Source organism: Macaca thibetana, chromosome 19 (assembly GCF_024542745.1).
Source record: "Macaca thibetana thibetana isolate TM-01 chromosome 19, ASM2454274v1, whole genome shotgun sequence".
NCBI lineage: Eukaryota > Metazoa > Chordata > Mammalia > Primates > Cercopithecidae > Macaca > Macaca thibetana.
In genome coordinates, this window is record NC_065596.1 from 14,913,368 (window position 1) to 14,937,472 (window position 24,105).

At 42.7% G+C, this 24,105-nt stretch overlaps 1 protein-coding gene across 5 annotated transcripts in view; it reads right to left on the minus strand.

Moving 5' to 3' along the window:
- PIN1 (peptidylprolyl cis/trans isomerase, NIMA-interacting 1) overlaps window positions 1-24,105 on the minus strand; it is a 429,836-nt gene that overhangs the window by 395,745 nt on the left and 9,986 nt on the right. The window contains exon 1 of one of the 5 annotated variants that reach the window (XM_050770790.1): window positions 20,529-20,532. The exons of 1 other annotated variant lie outside the window; for it this stretch is intronic. The gene's annotated coding sequence lies outside the window, so the exon portion shown is untranslated. Of the gene's footprint in view, window positions 1-822; window positions 846-12,140; window positions 12,164-13,570; window positions 13,594-20,528; window positions 20,533-24,105 lie in introns of those variants that run through there. 3 more of the 5 variants (XM_050770827.1, XM_050770775.1, XM_050770774.1) reach the window with 3 other exon arrangements.

Consider the following 24,105-nt stretch of genomic DNA (forward strand, 5'->3'; position numbering starts at 1 on the left):
TTATATAAGGAATAAAAATTCACAGTGTAGAGAAGACTTTGCTTTGAGGCATGTGGGAAAGCGTTTACTAATTCCATGAGGCTTATTTTACACATCTAAAATTAGACTGCAAGTGAGCAAAGACCACTGCACTCCAGCCTGGGTAACAAAGTAAGACTCTGTCTCAAAAAAATAAATAAAAATAAAGTTAGACTACAAATGTCCTGGGAATGTAGGGGAATGTATGACAACTTTTAAATATCTCACAAAGCCATACTATTAACATGAAATCTCACATTGGAGGAAGAACCTATATATCCCAGGGATATGGTGTCACTTTATTCCATTGCTCAAGCCTTAATATCTTTGTGAGAATTCATACTGGGGTAAAACCCTGTGATTATAAAAAGGATGCAGGAAGTACTTCATTTGTTTCTTATATCTTACTATATCACAGTTCATAGCCATATGAATGTAAGGAATATGGGAAAACTGTCAGAATCTCTTCACAACCCAGAATGAAATAACTTGCAATGAGACTGCACAGTCTATGAAACATGGAAAGCCCTTTGCTGTTATCTCAGGGATTGCTTAAGTAAGGTTTTGCAGTAGAGAGAAATCCTATTAGTGTAAGAGGTATTGGAGAGTGGTAGTTCAGCTAAATAATGTTCACTTCTCAGATTGGAAAACACTGACCAATTGAAAATGTTTTATTAACTCTTAAAAAATCCATGTTCACCTGCTGTGGTGGGTCATGGCTGTAATCTCGGCACTTTGAGAGGCTGAGGTGAGTGGATCGCTTGAGCTCAGGAGTTCAAGACCAGCCTGGGTAACATGGTGAAACCCCGCCTCTACAAAAAAGACAAAACTTAGCTGGGCATGGTGGCTCATGCCTGTAGTCCCAGCTACCCAGGAGGCTGAGGCAGGAGAATCATTTTAGTCCAGGAGATGGTGGTTGCAGTGAGCTGAGATTATGCCACTGCACTCTAGCCTGGGTGACAGAGTCAGACCCTGTCTCAAAAAATCCACATTCCAGAGCAGTTTTAGGTTCACAGGAAAATAATGTGGAAGGTTCAAAGATATCCTATATTACTCCTGCCCCTACACATGCATAGCTTCCACCGTCAACGTACTCCACCAGAGTAATACATTTGTTAGAACTCATGAACCTATATGGCCACTTCATTATCACCCAAAGTCCACAGATTGTCTGTCCTCCCACTATTCTTCCTTCCCACTCCCCAGCCCCTGACAACCACTCATCTTTTTACTGTCTCCATAGTTTTGCCTTTTCCAGAATGTCACAGAGTTGGTAATCGTGCAGTATGTAACTTTTCAGATTGGCCCAAGGTGAGAACTTTACATCTTCCTTTTCTGGTTCGAATGTTGCTTTTTTCAAAACAACTCATGGCCTGCCCTACCCCCATCCTGTGCCCATATAAACCGCAGGCTCCACTTTCACCAATGTTGAGCTGTGCTCACCCCATGGTGACCTTTGGGGCAGTGGATTGCAGGGTGGGTCTGGAGTGCCATGTGACTGCTCTGCAGCACTTGGAAACATTGGTGAAAATTCTGCACAGGTGGCTCTTGGAACTCCTGGCCAAGGCACACCTTTCCTCAACAGCCATTGGTGCACAGTGAGTTATGTCTACAGGTCTCTCTGGCCTACCCACTAGTGTCTACCTAGTAACTGGCCATTTTGGTTTCCTATTGGCTGTGGCAGCTGATGCTTTGAGTGCAATGGCTCCTTGGTGCTTGGAATCTGTGGAGTGACAGGATGAGGACATTTAAAAATGCTGTTTAGTGTTAGGTTTTTAAGTCATTGTTTAATTCTCTGAAACAGCTTTTTTTTTTTTTTTTTTTTTTTTTTTTTTTCCCTGAGATGGAGTTTTGCTCTTGAGGTTTTTTTTTTTTTTTTTTTTTTTTTTTTTTTTTTTCCTGAGATGGAGTTTTGCTCTTGTTGTCCAGGCTGGAGTGCAGTGGAGAGATCTCGGCTCACTGCAACCTGTGCCTCCTGGGTTCAAGCAATTCTCCTGCGTAGCTGGGATTACAGGCACATGCTGCCACGCCTGGCTAATTTTTGTATTTTTAGTAGAGATGGGGTTTTGCCATGTTGGCCAGACTGGTCTTGAACTCCTGACCTCAGGTGATCTGCCTCCCCTTGGCCTCCCAAAGTGCTGGGATTATAGGCATGAGCCACCGCACCTGGCACTGAGCAATTTTTTAAACCAATATATTCCTTGGTGCTGCATCTAATTTAATACTTATTTTAAAATCTAATCCTTTAAAAATTTTTTGTCAGTTGATTGAGAATGTCTGTTTTAAACACACATTTCTAATGTATAAATCTAATGTTAGCAATAAAATTCCAGACACTTATCAGTGGGTATTTTATTTAGCAGGGGCTGTATAAAATGCACTGTTAGCCAAACTAGTTTTGAATTCCTTTTGCCCCAGATCTCTGGTTTTTGGAGGCTTCATTAAATAAAACTAATAATCCTCTATTCACTTTTTAAAAATTGTGGTAAAGTATATTACATAAAGTTTACATTTTAACCATGTTAAGCGTCCACTTTGCTGGCATTAAGTATACGCACATTGGGAAGGAGTTTTTAATCTAACGCAGTTCCTGTTTCTGTGTCCTTCCCCGATTGGCTGGGGTTGGACTGCACAATCTAAGCTGATCCCAATTGGCTAAGACTTAAACTTTTCCAAATAGGGTAAATGCGCGGTTTGTGTAAACAGAACAGAAGAAGGTGGGTAGGATTGATGTACAACTTTTACAACTTATGACCAGAAAGTTGAGTCTTTGAAGAGGAACTTAGTTGTTCCAACATGTGTCTGTGTTAATCCCACTACTGTAGTTACCTCATAAAAGTGAAGTCACAGTATTTGACCTTTTGTGACTAGTTTATTTCATTTAGCATAACATGTTCAAGGTTCATATTATAGCACTTCTCAGAATTTCAGTTTTTAAGGATGGATAATATTCTATTGTATGGCTAGACCATGTTTTGATTTGCTTTCACCTTTTCGATACTGTGAATAAAGCTGCCATGAACATGGGTGTACAAATATCTCTTCCAATACCTGCTTTCAACTTTTTGATTAATACACCCAGAAGTGGAACTGCCGGATCATGTGTTGGTGTCATTTTTTAGTACTAATGTTTATTTTCCAATTTAGTCTTGAGGTTTCTCTCTTGAGAAAGGCCAAAAGCCAATATAGCCACACTTTTTAAATTTATTTTTATTTTTATTAAGACAGAGTCTCACTCTGTCATCCAGGCTGGAGTGCAGTGGCACTATCTCAGCTCACTGCAACATCTGCCTCCTGGGTTCACGTGATTCTCGTGCCTCAGCCTCCCGAGCAGCTGGGATTACAGGCATGTCCCACCATGCCCAGCTAATCTTTATATTTTTTGTAGAGACGGGGTTTCACCATGCTGGCCACTTCTGACCTCAGGTCATCTGCTCACCTCGGCCTCCCAAAGTGCTGGGATTACAGGCATGAGCCAACATGTCCGGCCCAAGATAGCCACTCTCTAGGAGAGCTGGTGGAGGATGTTAAGTTCAGGTGTGTCAAGTGAGACACAATGAGAAAGTGAAATCAAAATTAAGGAAAGAAAAAAGTTTATTCTAGATTCCAGAGAAGTTAGGGGTGCTGAATAATGACCCACAGAAAGTCCAGAGACGGTATGGTGCTCAAACTGTGGGTAGGTTACTGGAGAGAGGGAGAGAGAGAGAGAGAGGGCCTCTGGGACTGTGCCTTTTTTTAAGGACCATGGGTTTATTCCTGTCTTTCTTCACGTGATTGTCGATTGGCTAGGGAAAAAAATGAAGGGGGGAATTTATTTACATGACTGTGGTGTTGGTCATTAGGTTTTATAGGGGTCAGCAGCTGCGAGATGAGGAACACGTGGGTTATATCAGGAAACAACCACACAGGGAGAGGAAGTTTGTCAGACCTAAAAACGACACCAACGTAGCAGCTTTTATTAAACAAATTATGACCTATGGCAATTCTACGTTTATCCCCTATCACTTTTTTTTTATTTTTTAAGAGATAGGGGTCTGCCCAGGCTGGTCTCTTAACTCCTGGGCTCAAGCAATCCTCCAACCTGGGTCTCCCAAAGTGCTGAGATTGCAGACGTGAATAAAACACCTGTCCCAAATCACTTAAATCCTACCACGTCTTGGCAGGTGTTTTATTTACAGGGATATTTAGAAAATGCCAAAGAGGGTTTGTGTGTGTGTGTGTGATATAAAGTTTCTTGTTTGGTTGTCAAAAATATAGGAAGAGCGAGGCTCCTTCTCAAAAAAAACCAAAACTATATATATATATATGAGAACTACAGTACACAAGGCTTTAAATTCCAAAGATTTTCTTTGCTTGTAGATTGATATTTACCATAGTCCCTGTGGGAGGGTGTAAGGCCTCCAGCGACCCAGGATCCAGTTTCAGAGACTTCTTAATTAGGTCAGTGAATGTGGCCAAGTTACACGGCCCGTCCATGCTTTGTTTTCCATCCATAAAGCGGGCAATATAAAAACTCTCTTGAGCAAGAAGAGGAACCCCTCCCACAGCTCCAGGAGACCCCTGTGCAGATTTCACCTGGGGTCTGCAGGGCCTGAAGGGTGGCTCTCCCACTGGCAACCCTGCCCCCAGGGCATCGCCCCACCCCATTGTCTCCGCCTTTCCCGGCGGACGCTGGGATCTCTCTACTAGCTTTGGAAGGTCGCGGCTGTAGCGTCCTCCTGACGTCACCACGTGGATCTCCTTGCTCCTGTTTCTCAACCCATTCCGCGGCCTGCCGGTTGCCCTCCTGCCTGGAAACGGTAGTGCGCTCCCGGAAACGGAAGTGAACGCAGCACTCGCGTGCGTCCGCGTGCAGGCCTGCCTCCTTCCACATCAACCAGCCTAAGGTTGCTCCCACCAGACTAGGAGAAACGGAGTAGGGATGGGGTCAAAGGGCAGCGTCCTGCAGGTCGCCTCCTCCTGCGGCCTTCCCGGACTTCGCGCCTGGGACCTCCTGCCGCTGCCGCACTTCTTCCGAGACTCCCACCTGCCCCGCTAGAGGTTTGGGTCCAGGTAAAAGGCGGGTCGGGAGTGCGGGCAGGGAGCTTCGGTGGGACCTTTTTCGTCCGCGCGCTCCCCTTTCCCAGGCCTCTTCATCAGCCTTTGCAGACTTTCTGCAGAAGGAAGAAAATCTCTTGCTGGAGTCCTGGTTAGACTTCCCCGACCAGGGGATTCCAGCCACTTTGAGTGAACACTGGGTGAATTTGTACTTTTGGGGGATGTTCTTTATGTTTGGTAAATTATGTACAGGTGGAGAGATTAGAAACTCATCATTAGCGAGTACAGGCATCTGACACAATTAAATGCATAGGTGAATGAATGCATGTAAATGCAAATTTTACTGTCACGGAAAAGTAAATAGCTCGGTATTCAGCTCAGAACCCTGTAAATCTCTAAGCTTCAAAACACAAGTATCTCCAGAAAAAAAAAGAGAACATGCAGACTTGTTTTTGTATCACAAATTGGAATTGGGTTGACCATAAACAGCAAGAGCCGTTTCCAAGTGGATTTTCCTTGTTAATTTGGAAACATTCAAACAGAAGAAAATAGTCCAGTACAATAAACCACCATTGCCCTAGATTCAGTAAGTATTAATATCTTGTCATTTCCTTTTTTTTTTTTTTTTTTTTTTTTGAGACAGAATCTTGCTCTGTTGCCCAGGCTGGAGTGCAACAGCACGATCTCCACTCACTGCAACCTCCACCTCTCAGGTTCAAGTGATTCTCCTGCCACAGCCTCCTGAGTAGCTGGGATGACAGGTGCACACCACCACGCCCGGCTAATTTTTGTATTTTTAGTAGAGATGGGGGTTTCACCATGTTGGCCAGGCTGAACTCCTGACCTCATGATCCGCCTGCCTCGGCCTCCCAAAGTGCTGGGATTACAGGCATGAGCTACCGCGCCCGGCACATATGAAGGTTTATAAGCTAAAAGTAAGTTGACGGTGAGGTAGGAGGCGGGAGTAGACTCTGGAGTCGGGGCTTAGACACCCCACAAAATTGAAGACTAGCTAAAGCAGGTCTGGGGCCACGTGAATATTTTTTTTGGGTGTCTCCACTATTGAGTAGGTTCTCAGGTGGTCAGGGCCTCTGAGGTCTCCCTTTGGGCAATGCTGTTTACCCCCTTCCTTTCGTCCCTTCTACAGTTACCATTTGTTTAGCCCCTCTCTGCCCAGCCCTCTGGAAATTAGGTTCAACATCCAACGGCCCATTTTTAGCTCCTAATCCACTTTTACAACACCCTGCTATTTATATTTACACTTTTCCAGAAGGTGGGAATTTAAAAGGGAAAATTAACTAGACATTTGCTAAACTTAGGCTGAAACCCCCTGTAGAGATCCTTAGTCGACCTGGGGGCAACAGCAAGCATCCCAGAGGACTTGGCACTGGAGTGTCTTTTAGGCTATTGGAGCAAGTTCAAAGTCGTCTTAAGAAGAAACTCATTTTCTGTTGCAACACTGGGTTCAATACAGATTAGAAAACTAACAGATTTGGCTTACATATGGTTCTATGCATTATAATGATATTTTACAATTAGACTTATTTTGTAAAAAGGAAAATGGAAAGAGATCCCTTATGTACAGGCCTTTATGGCCCTTTACAGGCTCATGTTACTTCCAGGGACCAGAACGCCATGTCTAAGGGATCCCCTCCTAGCTGCTCCCTTTAGAAGGCTTACGTTTTCCCCAGGGTCTCTTCAGTCCCCCAATTCTGAGAGGCTTCCTACCAGGTCATCACTCATGCCTCCCCCTTATGCAACTAGCCCCAGCCTATTCCTCCCACTCCCCAAGAGAGTAAGCTCAACCAGTATCACCAGGAGTGGGGCCCCATATCAGCCCCTAAAGTCAAACCTGTGTGCATTGTGGGAGGTAACTAATAGAAGTAAGGGAACATGTGCCATTTTCTGTGTCTAATTTGGTTTTATGCAAGGGAAAAATTGTAGTTTTTAGAGAATCAAGAGAAGTTTATAGAGAAGTTTGTTACGTTAACCATGTTGTTTCATTTAACTTGTTATGACTCACAAATATTGTCATCTGCTTGTTGTGTTGTGAAAAAAAATAGAGAAAGAAAGGTGTGGTATATACCTATATATATCTTATTGATCCTATTTCTCTGGAATACCCTGACTAATACAGGGTTTTTTTTGTTGTTGTTTGTTCGTTTGTTTAAAGAAATGGGGTTTTGCCATGTTGCTTAGGCTGGTCTCGAACTGCTGGACTCAAGTGATCCGCCCACCTTGGCTTCTCAAAGTGCTGGGAGTACAGGCATGAACCACCATGCTTGACCTCGTTGAGACTTTTTGCATCTGTATTCGTGAGCTATGGTATTGGCCCATAGTTCTCTGTTCTTTTAATGTCTTTCGTTTTGGTATTAGGGTGATGCTGGCCTCACGGAATGTTAGAAAGTATTCCCTCTGCTTCTTCTGGAAGAGATTGTAGAAAATTGGTGTACTTTCTTTCTTTCTTCCTTAAATGTTTGGTAGAATTAATCAGTGAACACATCTGGACCTGGTGGTGCTTTTAGTTTTGGAATGTTATTATTCTTTTTCTTTATAGATACAGACTTGTTTAGATTGTCTGTTTCTTCTTGTGTGGGTTTTGGCAGTTATATGGTTTGGCTGTGTCCCCACCCAAATCTCGTCTTGAATTCCCACATGTTGTGGGAGGCACCCGGTGGGAGGTAATTGAATCATGGGGGCAAGTCTTCCCCATGCTGTTCTTGTGATAGTGAATAAGTCTCATGAGTTTTGACTGCCTTAAAAATGGAAGTTTTTCTGCACAAGCTCTCTCTTTGCCTGCCATCATCCACGTAAGATGTAACTTGCTTCTCCTGGCCTTCCACCATGATTGTGAGGCTGCCCCAGCCAGGTGGAACTGTGAGTCCAATTAAACCTTTTTCTTTCGTAAATTGCCAAGTTTTGGGTATGTCTTCATCAGCAATGAAAACGGACTAATGCAGGCATATTGTTTTTTTCAAGTCATTAATGTATTTCATCTAGGTTTTCAAATTTGTGGATATGGAGTTGTTCATTAAATTCCTTTATTATCCATTTCATATTTATGAGATCTGTAGTGATGTCCCTTCTTAATTTCTGCTATTAGTAATTTGTGTCTTCTCTGTTTTTTCTTTGTTAGCCTGATGAGAAGTTTATTTTATTCATCCTTTCAAAGAACCAGCTTTTGGTAGAGTTGATTTTACTCTATTTTCTGTTTTCAATTTCACTGACTTTTGTTTGAGGTTTTTTTTTTGAGACAGTGTCTTGCTTTGTTGCCCAGGCAGGAGTGCAGTGGCATGATCACAGCTCACTGCAGCCTCAACCTCCTGGGCTCAAGGGATGCTCCCACCTCAGTCACCCAAGTAGAGGGGAGTACAGGCATGTGTCACCGTGCCTGGGTACTTTTAAAATTTTTGTAGATATGGAGTCTAGCTATGTTGCCCAGGCTGTTCTCAAAACTCTTGGCCTCAAGTGATCTTCCCACATTGGCCTCCCAAAGTGCTGAGATTATTTCTTCTGCTTACTTTGCTTTTTTTTTTGTTTTTTTCCCCAGTTTCCTAAGGTGGAGGCTTAGATGATTGACATAGATCTTGTTTCTTTTCTAACTAACCATTCAGTGCTATAAATTTCCCCTTAAGAACTGCTTTTGTTGCACCCCACAAATCTTGTTAAGTTGTATCTGCTGTCAGTGCAAGTTTTTTAAAGTTTTCTTGAGATTTCTTGTTTGACCTATTTGTTATTTAGAAGTGTGCCATTTGATCTTCAAGTATTTTGAGATTTTTTTTAGCTGTCTTTGATTAGTTTCCAGTTTAATTCTGTTGTGATCTGAGAGCGTACATTGTATTATTTCAGTTCTTTCATATTTGTTAAGAGGTGTTTCATGGCCCACAGTGTGGTCTGTCTTGATGAATATTCTATGTGAGCTTAAGAAGAATGTATAATCTGCTGGTTTTGGATGAAGTAATCAGATATGCTAATTATATACAGTTGATTGATGGTGCTGTTCAGTTTTACTACATTTTTACTGATTTTTCTCCCTGCTGGATCTGTCCATTTCTGATAGAGGGGTATTTATTTTTTATTTATTTATTTTTAAATTTATCTTATTTTATTTTTTTGAGATGGAGTCTTGCACTGTCACCCGGGCTGGAGTGCCATGGCATGATCTCGGCTCACTGCACCCTCCGCCTCACGGGTTCAAGCGATTCTCCTGCCTCAGCCTTCCGAGTAGCTGGGACTATAGGCGTGTGCCACCACGCCCGGCTAATTTTTGTATATTTAGCAGAGACAGGGCTTCACCACATTGGCCAGGCTGGTGTTGAACTCCTGACTTCGTGATCCACCCGCCTCAGCCTCCCAAAGTGCACTACCGTGCCTGGCGATAAAGGGGTATTTAAATCTCCAGCTATAATAGTGGTTTTGTCTATTTCTCCTTGCAGTTCTATTAGCTTTTACCTCATTTTGATGCTCTTTTAGGTGCACACACATTAAGGATTGTTACGACTTATTGGAATATTGATCTCTTTATTATTAAGTTATGCCCCTCTTTATCCCAGATAACTTTCCTTGATATGACATCTGCTCTGGGCCAGGCACAGGGCCTCACGTCTGTAACCCAGAACTTTGGGAGGCTGAGGTGGAGGATCGCTCAACGCTAGGAGTTTGAGACCAGCCTGGGCAATGTAGCAAGACCCTATCTCTGTAATTTAAAAAAGTTGAAGTCTGGGCCAGGCACGGTGGCTCATGCCTGTAATCCCAGCACTTTGGGAGGCCGAGGCAGGTTGATCGTGAGATCAAGACCATCCTGGCTAACATAGTGACACCCTGTCTCTACTAAAAATACAAAAAAAAAAAAAAAAAAAAAAAAATTAGCTGGGCATAGTGGCACGTGTCTGTAATCCCAGCTACTCGGGAGGCTGAGGCAGGAGAATGGCGTGAACCTGGGAGGTGGAGCTTGCAGTGAGCCGAGATTGCGCCACTGCACTCCAGCCTGGGCGACAGAGTGAGACTCCGTCTCAAAAAAAAAAAAAAAAAAAAAAAAAAAGTTGAAGTCTGCTCTGTCTGAACTTAATATTATCTACTCCTGCTTTCTTTTGATTGTCATTAGCATGGCATATCTTTCTTCATTCATCTTTTAATCTATATGTGTCTATATAATTAAAGACACATATATATGTGTCTATATAATCTATATGTGTCTATATAATTAAATTTTATCTATATGTGTCTATATATTCTTGTAGACAATGAATAGCGTTCCTTATAGCCCTCCTCATCTAACCTATTGACCACTGGCGTATTACACATCCACACCCCATCACCAATCCTCAACCCTGACCTTACCTAATGCATCTTCCATCCCTGGTAAATATTCCATGGGCGCCACAGTACTTACCTCTGAATTCCCAATGACCTATCCCACGGACCTTCCATCAATGACCCCACCGTTCCCCAGCATCACTGACCATCTGGATTTCCACTAAGCCCCCTTGGAACCACATCACTGACCCCCACATAGCCACACTATTCATTTCAGACTGCACATCACTGACCCCACTTCGTATCACCAACCCCACAGAGCTGCAACACAGCACCAGAGATTCCTCCATTGATCTCTGTATAATCCCTATCAGTGCTCCTAAGGAATCTCTATCACTGACCCCACAATGTACATGTTACCCCAGAGATTCCTAATCACTGTCCTACAGACCTTCATCACTAACCTCACAAATCCTCAGTTTTAGTCTGTTCTCATGCTGCTAATAAAGACATACCTGAGACTGGGTAATTTATAAAGGAAAGAGGTTTAATTGACTCATAGTTCCACATGGCTGAGGAGGCTTTACAACCATGGCAGAAGGCGATTGAGGAGCAGAGTCCTGGTGGCAGGCAAGAAATCTTGTGCAGGGGAACTACCCTTTGTAAATCCATCATATCTTGACAGTCGTATTCACTTCAGCAAGAACAGCATGGGGGAAACCGCCCACATGATTCAATTATCTCCACCTGGCCCCCACCCTTGACATGTGGGGATTATTACCATTCAGGGTGAGATTTGGGTGGGGACACCGCCAAACCATATCACTCACTAACCCCACTGACCCCTGTGATCTCACAGTAGAGGTGAATAGACCTCATCACTGATCATAAAGACTCCCAACCAAATCCACAAATACTCCCCATTCTTTCTTTTCTTTCTGTTTTTATACAGAGTCTTGCTCTGTTGCCCAGGCTGGAGTGCAGTGGCGTGTGATCTCGGCTCACTGTAACCTCTGCCTCCTGGGTTCAAGCAATTCTCTTGCTTCAGCCTCCCGAGCAGCTGGGATTACAGGCACCTGCCACCACACCTGGCTAATTTTTTTTTTTTTTTGTAGAGACAGGGTTTCACCCTGTTAGCCAGGCTGATCTTGAACTCCTGACCCCAAGTAACCCGCCCTCCTCGGCCTCCCAAACTGCTGGGATTATAGGTGTGAGCCACTGCACCTGGTCACTCCCCATTATTTCTAATAGTGGTATAAACTGTTACCTCTTGGTTAAGATGGTGTCTGGCAAGTTTCTTCACTGTGTGTTAATTTTTTTAATTTTAATTTTTTGTTTTTCTTTACTGAAAAGTTGTAAAACTCTGCATTAATTAAAGGTAAGTTATATTTAAGTGCTTTGCGGAGGGGGGCAATGTGTTAAGACTATGTAAATATCCTTTTCCTCTTAGAAACTTTCATGTACCAGTAATGATTCTTGCCTGGATTAATTATTATAATAATAGTTACCAAATTGTTTTTTTTTTTCTTTTCTCTGAGATGGAGTTTCGCTCTTATTGCCCAGGCTGGAGTACAGTGGCGTGATCTCGGCTTACCGCAACCTCCGCCTGCCTCCCAGGTTCAAGCAGTTCTCCTGCCTCAGCCTCTCTAGTAGTTGGGATTATAGGCATGCGCCACTACACCTGGCTAATTTTTAATTTTTTAGTAGAGATAGGGTTTCTCCATGTTGGTCAGGCTGGTCTCGAACTCTCAACCTTAGGTGATCTGCCCTCCTTGGCCTCCTAAAGTGTTGGGATTACAGACGTAAGCCACCGTGCCCAGCAGTTTTTTCCCCCCCCAAGAAGGAATGCCTTCTGGATTTCCCATTTGTCATACTGCTCTAGGTTAGAGATTTTTCTCCTCCCTATTTGTTTCATTTATTTATATCAGTGTGAATTCATGGGTTCCCATGTCCTCATTACTTATTTTGCCCTAGTTGTCCCAGCTTTGGCCAGTGGACGCCCCCTCGACTGGCTCCTACATCCCCTTGATATGGCCCATCATTCCATGAGAACTTTCTGACCTTAAGATGTTCTAGGCTTATCTCATATTTTTCCTTCTCCAGCCCTGGAGTCAGCCTTTCTCCCAAGAGCTCTAGTTCCTTTAAGAGGATAATGGTATTTAGAAACCAATTCTGGACACTAAGTGTGCTCATTGCTACCTTGAATTCGTTGTTTTCAGGGCCTCTCGGCAAACAGGGATAAAGAATAAATGTTTTTCTACCTACACGCATTCATGGATATAAGTACACAAATTTGAGTTCTATATTATATCTTAACAGGGCTTTACACTAATATTTCCAATTAATCAGGCATTATTCTCACCTTCCTCCTTTCCTGTTTGTAACTCTTAGTGAGAAGACTAGCTTCCATTATCCTCAGAGCATTTCCTCATTGGCTTATAAACCCTCACTTGCAACTTTGTGTATATGGCAACTTTGTTACCCAAAAGCTTGACCATGGACATGCTGGCCCCTGCACTCCCCCACACCTCAGGGGTACCTTCCCAAAGGACACTCTGCTGAAAGGGAAGAGAAAGGGGGAAGGAGGAAAGGCCAAAGATTGGTTTTGTTGTGAAACCTTTCCACATTCATTGTAGAAACATTGGTAAAACACCTGAGAGCAAAGAGGATATTAAATTGGATACATTTCAATCTCCAGAAAACTTTCCTTCTTACAAAATTTTTTTTTATATACAAATGGAGTATTACTATGTTACAGAGGCTGGTCTGGAACTCCTGGGCTCAAGCAATCCTCCTGCCTTGGCCTTTTAAAGTGCTGGGACTGCAGGTGTGAGCCAGCATGCCTGGCCTCCAGAAAACTTTTAAGATGAAATAATTGTAAATTTAAAGCAATGGATCTAATTATTAACATAATGTATAATGGCCACAAAGTCTGAAATCTCAGGGTAGTAGTGTATTCTTTATACTTTTTTAGATTAATAACTGGACCCATTGATGCTAATTTGGAGGTGCTTCACCTATATAGATAGATCATAGTTGAAAAAAAACACATTGAACATATACTTTGAAAATATGTGTATGTCCATATACATATATGTGTATATATATGTATTTACTTTTTAAAAATTTTTATACTTTAAGTTCTAGGGTACATATGCACAGCATGCAGGTTTGTTACATATGTATACATGTGCCATGTTGGTGTGCTGCACCCATTAACTCGTCATTTACATTAGGTATATCTCCTAATGCTATCCCTCCCCCCACTCCCCACAATAGGCCCTGGTGTGTGATGTTCCCCTTCCTGTGTCCAAGTGATCTCATTGTTCAATTCCCACCTATGAGTGAGAACATGTGGTGTTTGGTTTTCTGCTCTTGTGGTAGTTTCCTGAGAATGATGGTTTCCAGCTTCATCCGTGTCCCTACAAAGGACACGAACTCATCCTTTTTTATGGCTGCATAGTATTCCATGGTGTATATGCGCCACATTTTCTTAATCTAGTCTGTCACTGATGGACATTTGGGTTGATTCCAAGTCTTTGCTATTATGAATAGTGCTGCAATAAACATATGTGTGCATGTGTTTTTATAGCGGCATGATTTATAATCTTTATGTATATACCCAGTAATGGGATGGCTGGGTCATACGGTATTTCTAGTTCTAGATCCTTGAGGAATCGCCATACTGTTTTCCACAATGGTTGAACTAGTTTATAATCCCACCAACAGTGTAAAAGTGTTCCTATTTCTCCACATCCTCTCCAGCACCTGTTGTTTCCTGACTTTTTAATGATTCCCATTCTAACTGGCATGAGATGGTATCTCATTGTGGTTTTGATTTGCATTTCTCTGATGGCCAGTGATGACGAGCATTTTTTCATGTGTCTGTTGGCTGTATAAATGTCTTCTTTTGAGAAATGTCTCTTCATATCCTTTGCCCACTTTTTGATGGGGTTGTTTTTTTCTTGTAAATTTGTTTGAGTTCTTTGTAGGTTCTAGATATTAGCTCTTTGTCAGATGAGTAGATTGCAAACATTTTCTCACATTCTGTAGGTTGCCTGTTCACTCTGATGATATTTTCTTTTGCTGTGCAGAAGTTCTTTAGTTTAATTAGACCCCATTTGTCAATTTTGGCTTTTTGTTGCCGTTGCTTTTGGTGTTTTAGACATGAAGTCCTTGCCCATGCCTATGTCCTGAATGGTATTACCTGTGTTTTCTTCTAGGGTTTCTATGGTTTTAGGTCTAACATTTAAGTCTCTAATCCGTCTTAGATTAATTTTCATATAAGGAGTAAGGAAAGGATCCAGTTTCAGCTTTCTGCTTATGGCTAGCCAATTTTCCCAGCACCATTTATTAAATAGGGAATCCTTTCCCCATTTCTTGTTTTTGTCAGGTTTGTCAAGCAGATGACCGTAGAGGTGTGGTATTATTTCTGAGGGCTCTGTTATGTTCCATTGGTCTATATCTCTGTTTGGGTACCAGTACCATGCTGTTTTGGATACTCTAGCCTTGTAGTATTGTTTGAAGTCAGGTAGCATGATGCCTCCAGCTTTGTTCTTTTGGCTTAGGATTGTCTTGGCAATGCAGGCTCTTTTTTGTTTCCATATGAACTTTAGAGCCATTTTTTCCAATTCTGTGAAGAAAGTCATTGGTAGCTTAATGGGGATGGCATTGAATCTATAAATTACCTTCGGCAGTATGGCCATTTTCACGATACTGATTCTTCCTATCCGTGAGTGTGGTATGGTTTTCCATTTGTTTGTGTCCTCTCTTATTTCATTGAGTAGTGGTTTCTAGTTCTCCTTGAAGAGGTCCTTTAGGTCCCTTGTAAGTTGGATTCCGGCTGGGCGCGGTGGCTCAAGCCTGTAATCCCAGCACTTTGGGAGGCCGAGATGGGCGGATCACGAGGTCAGGAGATCAATACCATCCTGGCTAACACGGTGAAACCCCGTCTCTACTAAAAAATACAAAAAACTAGCCGGGCTAGGTGGCGGGCGCCTGTAGTCCCAGCTACTTGGGAGGCTGAGGCAGGAGAATGGTGTAAACCCGGGAGGCGGAGCTTGCAGTGAGCTGAGAGCCGGCCACTGCACTCCAGCCTGGGTGACTCTGTCTCAAAAAAAAAAAGTTGGATTCCTAGGTATTTTATTCTCTTTGAAACTATTGTGAATGGGAGTTCATTCATGATTTGGCTGTTACTGGTGTATAAGAATGCTTTTGATTTTTGCACATTGATTTTGTATCCTGAGACTTTGCTGAAGTTGCTTATCAGCTTAAGGAGATTTTGGGCTGACACGATGTTTTCTAAATATACATGTCACCTGCAAACTGGGACAACTGGACTTCTTTTCCTAACTTAATACCTTTATTTTTTTGTCTTGCCTGATTGCCCTAGCCAGAACTTCCAACACTATGTTGACTAGGAGTGGTGAGAGAGGGCATCCCTGTCTTGTGCCAGTTTTCAAAGGGAATGATATTGGCTGTGGGTTTGTCAGAAATAGCTCTTATTGTTTTGAGAAACGTTCCATCAATACCAAATTTATTGAGAGTTCTTAGCATGAAGGGCTGTTAAATTTTGTCAAAGGCCTTTTCTGCATCTATTGAGATAATCATGTGGTTTTTGTCTTTGGTTCTGTTTATATGCTGGATTACGTTTATTGATTTGCGTATGTTGAACCAGACTTGCATCCCAGGGATGAAGCCCACTTGATCATGGTGGATAAGCTTTTTGATGTGCTGCTGGATTCGGTTTGCCAGTATTTTATTGAGGATTTTTGCATCGATGTTCATCAGGGATATTGGTCTAAAATTCTCATTTTTTGTCGTGTCTCTGCCAGGCTTTGGTATCAGGATGATGTTAGCCTCATAACATGAGTTAGGGAGGATTCCCTCTTTTTCTATTGATTGGAATAGTTTCAGAAGGAATGGTACCAGCTCCTCCTTGTACCTCTGGTAGAATTCGGCTGTGAATCCGTCTGGTCCTGGACTTTTTTTGGTTGGTACGCTATTAATTATTGCCTCAATTTCAGAGCCTGCTATTGGTCTATTCAGGGATTCAACTTCTTCCTGGTTTAGTCTTAGGAGAGTGTAAGTGTCCAGGAATTTATCCATTTCTTCTAGGTTTTCTAGTTTATTTGCATAGAGGTGTTTATAGTATTCTCTGATGGTAGTTTGTATTTCTGTGGGGTCGGTGGTGGTATTCCCTTTATCGTTTTTTATTGCGTCTATTTGCTTCTCTCTTTTCTTCTTTATTAGTCTTGCTAGCAGTCTATCAATTTTGTTGATCTTTTAAAAAAACCAGCTCCTGGATTCATTGATTTTTTTGGAGGGTTTTTTGTGTCCCTATCTCCTTCAGTTCTGCTCTGATCTTAGTTATTTCTTGCCTTCTGCTAGCTTTTGAATGTGTTTGCTCTTGCTTCTCTAGTTCTTTTGTAATGTTAGGGTGTCAATTTTAGATCTTTCCTGTATTTCCTGGATGTGAATGTTGGCCTGCCTTGCTATGTTGGGGAAGTTCTCCTGGGTGATACCCTGCTTTCTCTTGTGGGCATTTAGTGCCCTCTTCTCGAGGAGTATCTTTGAGGCGTTCTCTGTATTTCCTGGATTTGAATGTTGGCCTGCCTTGCTAGGTTGGGGAAGTTCTCCTGGATGATATCCTGCAGAGTGTTTTCCAACTTGGTTCCATTTTCCCTGTCACTTTCAGGCACACCAATCAGACGTAGATTTGGTCTTTTCACATAATCCCATATTTCTTGGAGGCTTTGTTCATTTCTTTTTACTCTTTTTTCTCTAAACTTCTCTTCTCGCTTCATTTCATTCATTTGATCTTCAATCACTGATACTCTTTTTTCCAGTTGGTCGAGTCAGTTACTGAAGCTTGTGTATTTGTCACGTAGTTCTCGTGTCATGGTTTTCATCTCTATCAGTTCGTTTATGGACTTCTCTGCATTGATTATTCTAGTTATCCATTCTTCCATTCTTTTTTCAAGGTTTTTAGTTTGTTTGCGCTGGGTATGTAGTTCCTCCTTTAGCTCTGAGAAGTTTGATCAAGTGAAGCCTTCTTCTCTGAACTCATCAAAGTCATTCTCTGTCCAGCTTTGTTCCATTGCTGGTGATGAGCTGTGTTCCTTTGGAGGGGGAGATGTGCTCTGATTTTTTGAATTTCCAGCTTTTCTGCACTGCTTTTTCCCCATCTTTGTGGTTTTATCTGCCTTTGGTCTTTGATGATGGTGATGTGCTGATGGGGTTTTGGTGTGAGTGTCCTGTTAGTTTTCCTTCTAACAGTCAGGACCCTCAGCTGCAGGTCTGTTGGAGTTTGCTTGAGGTCCACTCCAGACCATTTGCCTGGGTATCAGCAGCGGAGGCTGCAGAAGATAGAATATTGCTGAACAGCGAGTGTTGCTGATTCTTGCTCTGGAAGCTTCGTATCAGGGGTGTACCCCGCCGTGTGAGGTGTCAATCTGCACCTAGTGTGGGATATCTCCCAGTTAGGCTACTCAGGGGTCAGGGACCCACTTGAGCAGGCAGTCGGTCCGTTCTCAGATCTCAGCCTCCTTGCTGGGAGATCCACTGCTCTCTTCAAAGCTGTCAGACAGGGTCATTTACATCTGTAGAGGTTTCTTCTGCTTTTTGTTTAGCTATGCTCTATCCCCAGAGGTGGAGTCTACAGAGACAGGCAGGCCTCCTTGAGCTGCGGTGGGCTCCACCCAGTTAGAGCTTCCCAGTCTTTACCTACTTAAGCCTTAGCAATGGCGGGTGCCCCTTCCCAAGCCTCCCTGATGCCTTGCAGTTAGATCTCAGAATGCTGTGCTAGCAATGAGGGAGGCTCTGTGGGCGTGGGACCCTCCAGGCCAGGTGTGAATATAATCCCTTGGTGTGCCATTTGCTAAGACCCTTGGTAAAGCACAGTATTAAGGTGGGAGTTACCTGATTTTCCAGATGTTATGTGTTTCCCTTGGCTAGGAAAAGGGATTCCCTTCCCCCTTGCGCTTCCCAGGTGAGGCGATGCCTTGCCCTGCTTCAGCTCTCGCTGGTCGAGCTGCACCAGCTGACCAGCACTGATTGTCCAGCACTCCCCAGGGAGATGAACCTGGTACCTCAGTTGAAAATGCAGACATACACCCGTCTTCTGTGTTGCTCATGCTGGGAGCTGTTCCTATTTGGCCAACTTGCACCGGGACCCTTTTTTTTTTTTTTTAAACAGATTGATGGTGAACTGTCTGATTGTGGTTTTCTTTGCATTTATCTCACTTGGGTTTGCTGAGCTTGAATCTGCTGGTTTGATGTTTTTAATCAGTTTTAGAAAACACTGTTTTCCCGTGTCCGTAAGTTTGGCACATTTGTTAACCTACCTTGAGTTCACTGATTGCCCTCTTCCCCCACCTTTATTTGCTGTTTAGTTTGCTTTTAGGCCCACTTACAGAATTTTTGCCTCTAGATTGTTTCTACTTTATAGATTCCACTTAGATAATGCAATTCTATGTATTTTCTTTTTTTTGAGAGAGTCTTGCTCTGTCACCCAACCCTGGAGTGCAATGGCACAATCTTGGCTCACTGCAACCTCTGCTTCCCAAGTTCAAGTGATTCTCCTACCTCAGCCTCCCGAGTACCTGGGATTATAGGCATGTACCACCACACCTAGCTGATTTTTCTATTTTTAGTAGAGATGGGGTTTCACCATGTTGTCCAGGCTGGTCTCGAACTCTTGACTTTGTGATCCACCCACCTTGGCCTCCCAAAGTGCTGGGATTACAGATGTAAGCCTACAATTCTGTGTTTTCATCCATTCGAATTTTTTAATTTAAACTTTATAAAATTAATCAGGAAAGGAGGGGGATAGATGGAAAACCAAGCTTACAGCACATTCAACATTAATCAAGTTTAATCTCTGACCTCCTTCATAGTTCACTGGTGCCTACTGTCCTAGAATTATGTAGACCCTGTGTATTAGTCTGTTCTCATGTTGCTAATAAGGACATCCCTGAGACTAGGTAATTTATAAAGGAAGGAGGTTTAATGGACTCACAGACCCTCATGGCTGGGGAGGCCTCACAATCATGGACGAAGAGCAAAGGGATAACTTACATGGTGACAACCAAGAGAGCGTGTGCAGGGGAACCGCCCTTTTATAAAATCATATGTTCTCATGAGACTTATTCATATCATGAGAACAGCGTGGGAAAAACCCACCCCCATGATTCAATTACTTCCCATTGGGTCCTTCTCATGACAGGTGGGATTACAATTCAAGGTGAGATCTGGGTGGGGACACAGAGGCAAACCATATCACCCTGTTACAAGATCATACTTCCCCGTAACTCCTCTATTGATAACTTGACCATTATAAAACATTGTTTTTCCTTTGAGATATTCTTTCACACTTTTTACATGCCGATAAACCTACCATGTCAGCTAGTCTGAAGGACCCCATTGACTCAGCTGGTCTGAGGGGCCCCACGAGCTGACTTAACAAATAATCCAGTTTCCACATCCTGATGACTTCATCCTGCTTGCTCTGACCATCAACAACTCTAATTCTCCAGTCCTTCACCCTCCCTGATCCCCTTTAAAACTCCAGCCTGGAACTTCTTGGGGGTATAGAGTTGTCTCCTCTTATCTCCTTACTTGGTGCCCTGTGGTAATTAAACTCTCTGTTTAATCCCTGTCTGTGTAATTGGTCTGCTACTACACAGCAGATATACGAACCTGTTGGTTCTGTAACAATTCTAACTTCTCATATCATCTATGGGACTATTTCTGTTGGACCGTTTGCTCTTGATGATTGGTAACATTGTCCTTCTGCTCTGCACATCATGTGATGTTTTAAATTGTATGTGGATATTATGTTTAGAAGAACAACAGAAATCGAAAAATATTTTCACATAGAAGTCACTCCATTTCCTCTGTCAAGCAGTTCAGATGAGAATCTCCTCAACTTTGATCCAATCAGAGGTTGAGATGTGAAAAAAATTAGTTTTGGTTCACTTCTGGTTTCAAACATCTTGAGTAAGATCTTTCCTGTGACTATTTCAGATCACTTCCTCTAGCAGGACTGTGGAACCTAAGCATTGCAAGACAACAGGGATATCCATTTTTTTCCTGGTTAGTGCCCAACACCAGCTGTTGCTATGCACTCAGCAAATCATCATAGGGACATGCAGCACTGGTAAAGACAGTCCGTTTTATGTTATAGTGTCACACTAGCCTTGTGACCATTATAATGTCCCCCTGGTCTCTCCATATTCCAATAAAGTTCCTCTGCCTGTGGCAGGCCTGGCTCTCCACCAATCTGCTCCTAGACCAGGAAAATGCCTTCAGGGAAGAAACCAGCCACTGATTTCTGCTCTTCTAGGAGGAGCTCATCCTCTGGCATTTAATTCTCTCACTCCTTTTTTTGTCCACAGATTTCCAGGGTCTTTGAAGATGTTAATTCACTATGCGGGTTCCTGTAAATGTCTACAGCCAATCTGGAAGTGGAGCTGTATAACTTTGGAACTTTTGGAATCTAAATCAGTTTGGGAGAATTCAGTCTTTTCAGAATTTGGCCTATGAATGTCTCAAGTTTGTTTAGGTCATTTTAATGTTTTTTTGTTTTTTTTTTTTTTTTTTTTTTGAGACGGAGTCTCGCTCTGTCGCCCAGGCTGGAGTGCAGTGGCGCGATCTCGGCTCACTGCAAGCTCCGCCTCCTGGGTTTATGCCATTCTCCTGCCTCAGCCTCCTGAGTAGCTGGGACTACAGGCGCCCGCCACCGCGCCCGGCTAATTTTTTGTATTTTTAGTAGAGACGGGGTTTCACCGTGGTCTCGATCTCCTGACCTTGTGATCCGCCCGCCTCGGCCTCCCAAAGTGCTGGGATTACAGGCGTGAGCCACCGCGCCTGGCTTAATGTTTTCAGTACTGTCTTCAAAACAATTTTGGTAAGTTTTAAATTTATTCTTCCGTATGTTATACTATTGTTGCTCTCATAAATGGTATCACCCTCTAAATTTTTCTATTCCTGAGTATAAGTTCCAAGTTTACCTTTAAGATACTAAACATTTTCATTAATTCTAATAATTTACATATACATCCTTTGAAAGTTTCCATTAAGGTAATATTATAAATGACAGATTTACTTCTACTTTTCTGGTCCTTAGGTTTTAAAATATCTTTTATTAGCCTGCCTCACTTAAGATTCCAGTAAAATACTAAGTAGTGTTTTTAATAGTGGATACCATTATCTTCCTGATTTTAAACTCATTTTCCACTATTGTTTACTTTTGCATTTTTATATAGTGTTTATATTTTGAAAGATTTTTCTCAGTAATACCTCTTTATAGCTTTTTCTATATTTACTGAGATAATCCTATTTTTTCAATAATATGTTAAATGCTTTGAACACTGCCTCATTCATTTTAGGTGCCTAGTAATTATTAGTATGAGTGAATGATAATAAGCCTACTTTAAAAGTGAATTGTATTTATTGATTTTTCTAATGTATAACCAACTTTGCATTTCTGGATAAATTTAAAATTTTTTTTTTTTTTTTTTAAATACCCCGTTTCAGCCACGCATGGTGGCTCACACTTTTAATCTCAGCACTTTGGGAGGCTGAGGCAGGCAGATCATGAGGTCAAGAGATCGAGACCATCCTGGCCAACATGGTGAAACCCCATCTCTAACTAGCTGGGTGTGGTGGCGCATGCCTGTAGTCCCAGCTACTTGGAGGCTGAGGCAGAATTACTTGAACCCAGGAGGCGGAGGTTGCAGTGAGCTGAGATCACGCCACTGCACTCTAGCCTGGCAACAGAGCAACACTCCATCTCAAAACAGAAAGTTTCCCTCTATCTTGTAAACTATTTTTGAAAGTTTTCAGGCTTTATTCTGTCCTTGTCTGAGTTTGTCATCCTGCCCTCATATATTGCCAGAATGTGTTGTTTTTCTCTTTTGAAATGGAGTTTCACTCTTGTTGCCCAGGCTGGAGTACAGTGGCGCAATCTCAGCTCACTACAACCTCCACCTCCCGGGTTCAAGTGATTCTCCTGCCTCAGCCTCCCAAGTAGCTGGGACTACAGGCATGCGCCACCATCCCCAGCTAATTTTTTATTTTTGGTAAAGACAGGTTTTCTCCATGTTGGTCAGGCTAGTCTCGAACTCCCGACCTCAGGTGATCCATCCACCTCGGCCTCCCAAAGTGCTGGGATTACAGGCGTGAGCCACCATGCCTGGCCCATAATGTGTTGTTTCTCCAAATTCTCAAAGTGTTGTCATATTGCTTCTTTTCTGTAGGGTAGAGACTTCACTAATAGTCATCTGAAGATGGGTTGGATGTGTCAATATAGTGCCTCCAGAAACCAAAAAAACTTACTAAGCATTGTGCTATTTGTTGTTAGTAGCACAAATTGCAGCAATTTTCCTTTCACTTTAGAGGGAATATCTTGGCAAGCTCCAGACAACTAAACCCCGAGAAACTTCAGATGGTTAGCCTGAATGTTTGGGTCTATTCCCCAGCAAACATCTTACTCACCTATGTCTTATGAAAGAACTCATAAAGGCATCAATAAGAGAGGACAAGTTGTGGGATGTAAAGATGACCATAGCTGGTGGATGCTATTGTAAGCAACAGTGTAACTGATGTAACGCTGAGAAAAAGTTGCTCCTGGTTGTCCTTACAGTTTGAGAAAATGGCATTTCTAAGTCAGTAGCTCACATTTATATCAAATAAATTAATGAAAATCATTACGGGAAATCTATGGATACTAGATAAGAATAATAGGACAGGGCCGGGCGCGGTGGCTCAAGCCTGTAATCCCAGCACTTTGGGAGGCCGAGATGGGCGGATCACGAGGTCAGGAGATCGAGACCATCCTGGCTAACACGGTGAAACCCCGTCTCTACTAAAAAAATACAAAAAACTAGCCGGGCGAGGTGGCGAGCGCCTGTAGTCCCAGCTACTCGGGAGGCTGAGGCAGGAGAATGGCGTGAACCCGGGAGGCGGAGCTTGCAGTGAGCTGAGATCCGGCCACTGCACTCCAGCCTGGGCAACAGAGCGAGACTCCGTCTCAAAAAAAAAAAAAAAAAAAAAAAAAAAAAAAAAAAGAATAATAGGACAATTTGCCAGAAACATAAAATGAGTAAACCTATTTGTACCCAATTGTAATGCCCCCAAAAAATGAGAAACAGATTTTTATTTTTTCCTGAGATAGTCTCGCTGTGGCCCAGGCAGAAATGCAGTGGCATGATCTCGACTCACTGCTACCTCTGCCTCCTGGGCTCAGGTGATCCTCTCAACCTCAGCCTGCTGAGTAGCACACTACTATACCTGGCTAATTTGTGTGTGTGTGTGTGTGTATTTTTTGTAGAGATGGAGTTTCAACTCATTGGCTGGGCTTGAACTGGTAAGCTCAAGTGATCTGCCTGCCTTCTGCTCCCAAAGTGCTGGGATTCCAGACATGCACCACTGCACTGGCCTAGAAAGATAAATTAAAAAAAAAACAATTTGGCTGGGTGCAGTGGCTCACACTTGTAATACCAGCACTCTGGGAGGCCAAGGCAGGTGATCACTTGAGATCAGGAGTTCGAAACCAACCTGGCCAACATAGTGAAACCTTGCCTCTACTAAAAATACAAAAAGGTAGCCAGGCGTGGTAGCATGTGCCTGTAATCCCAGCTATTTGGGAGGATGAGACACGAGAAATCACTTGAACTCGGAAGGCAGAGGTTGCAGTGAGCTGAGATCACACCACTGTACTCCAGCCTGGGCAACACAGCAAGACTACGTCTCAAAAACAACAAAAAAAAATTAGAAAAACCATGGTTATAG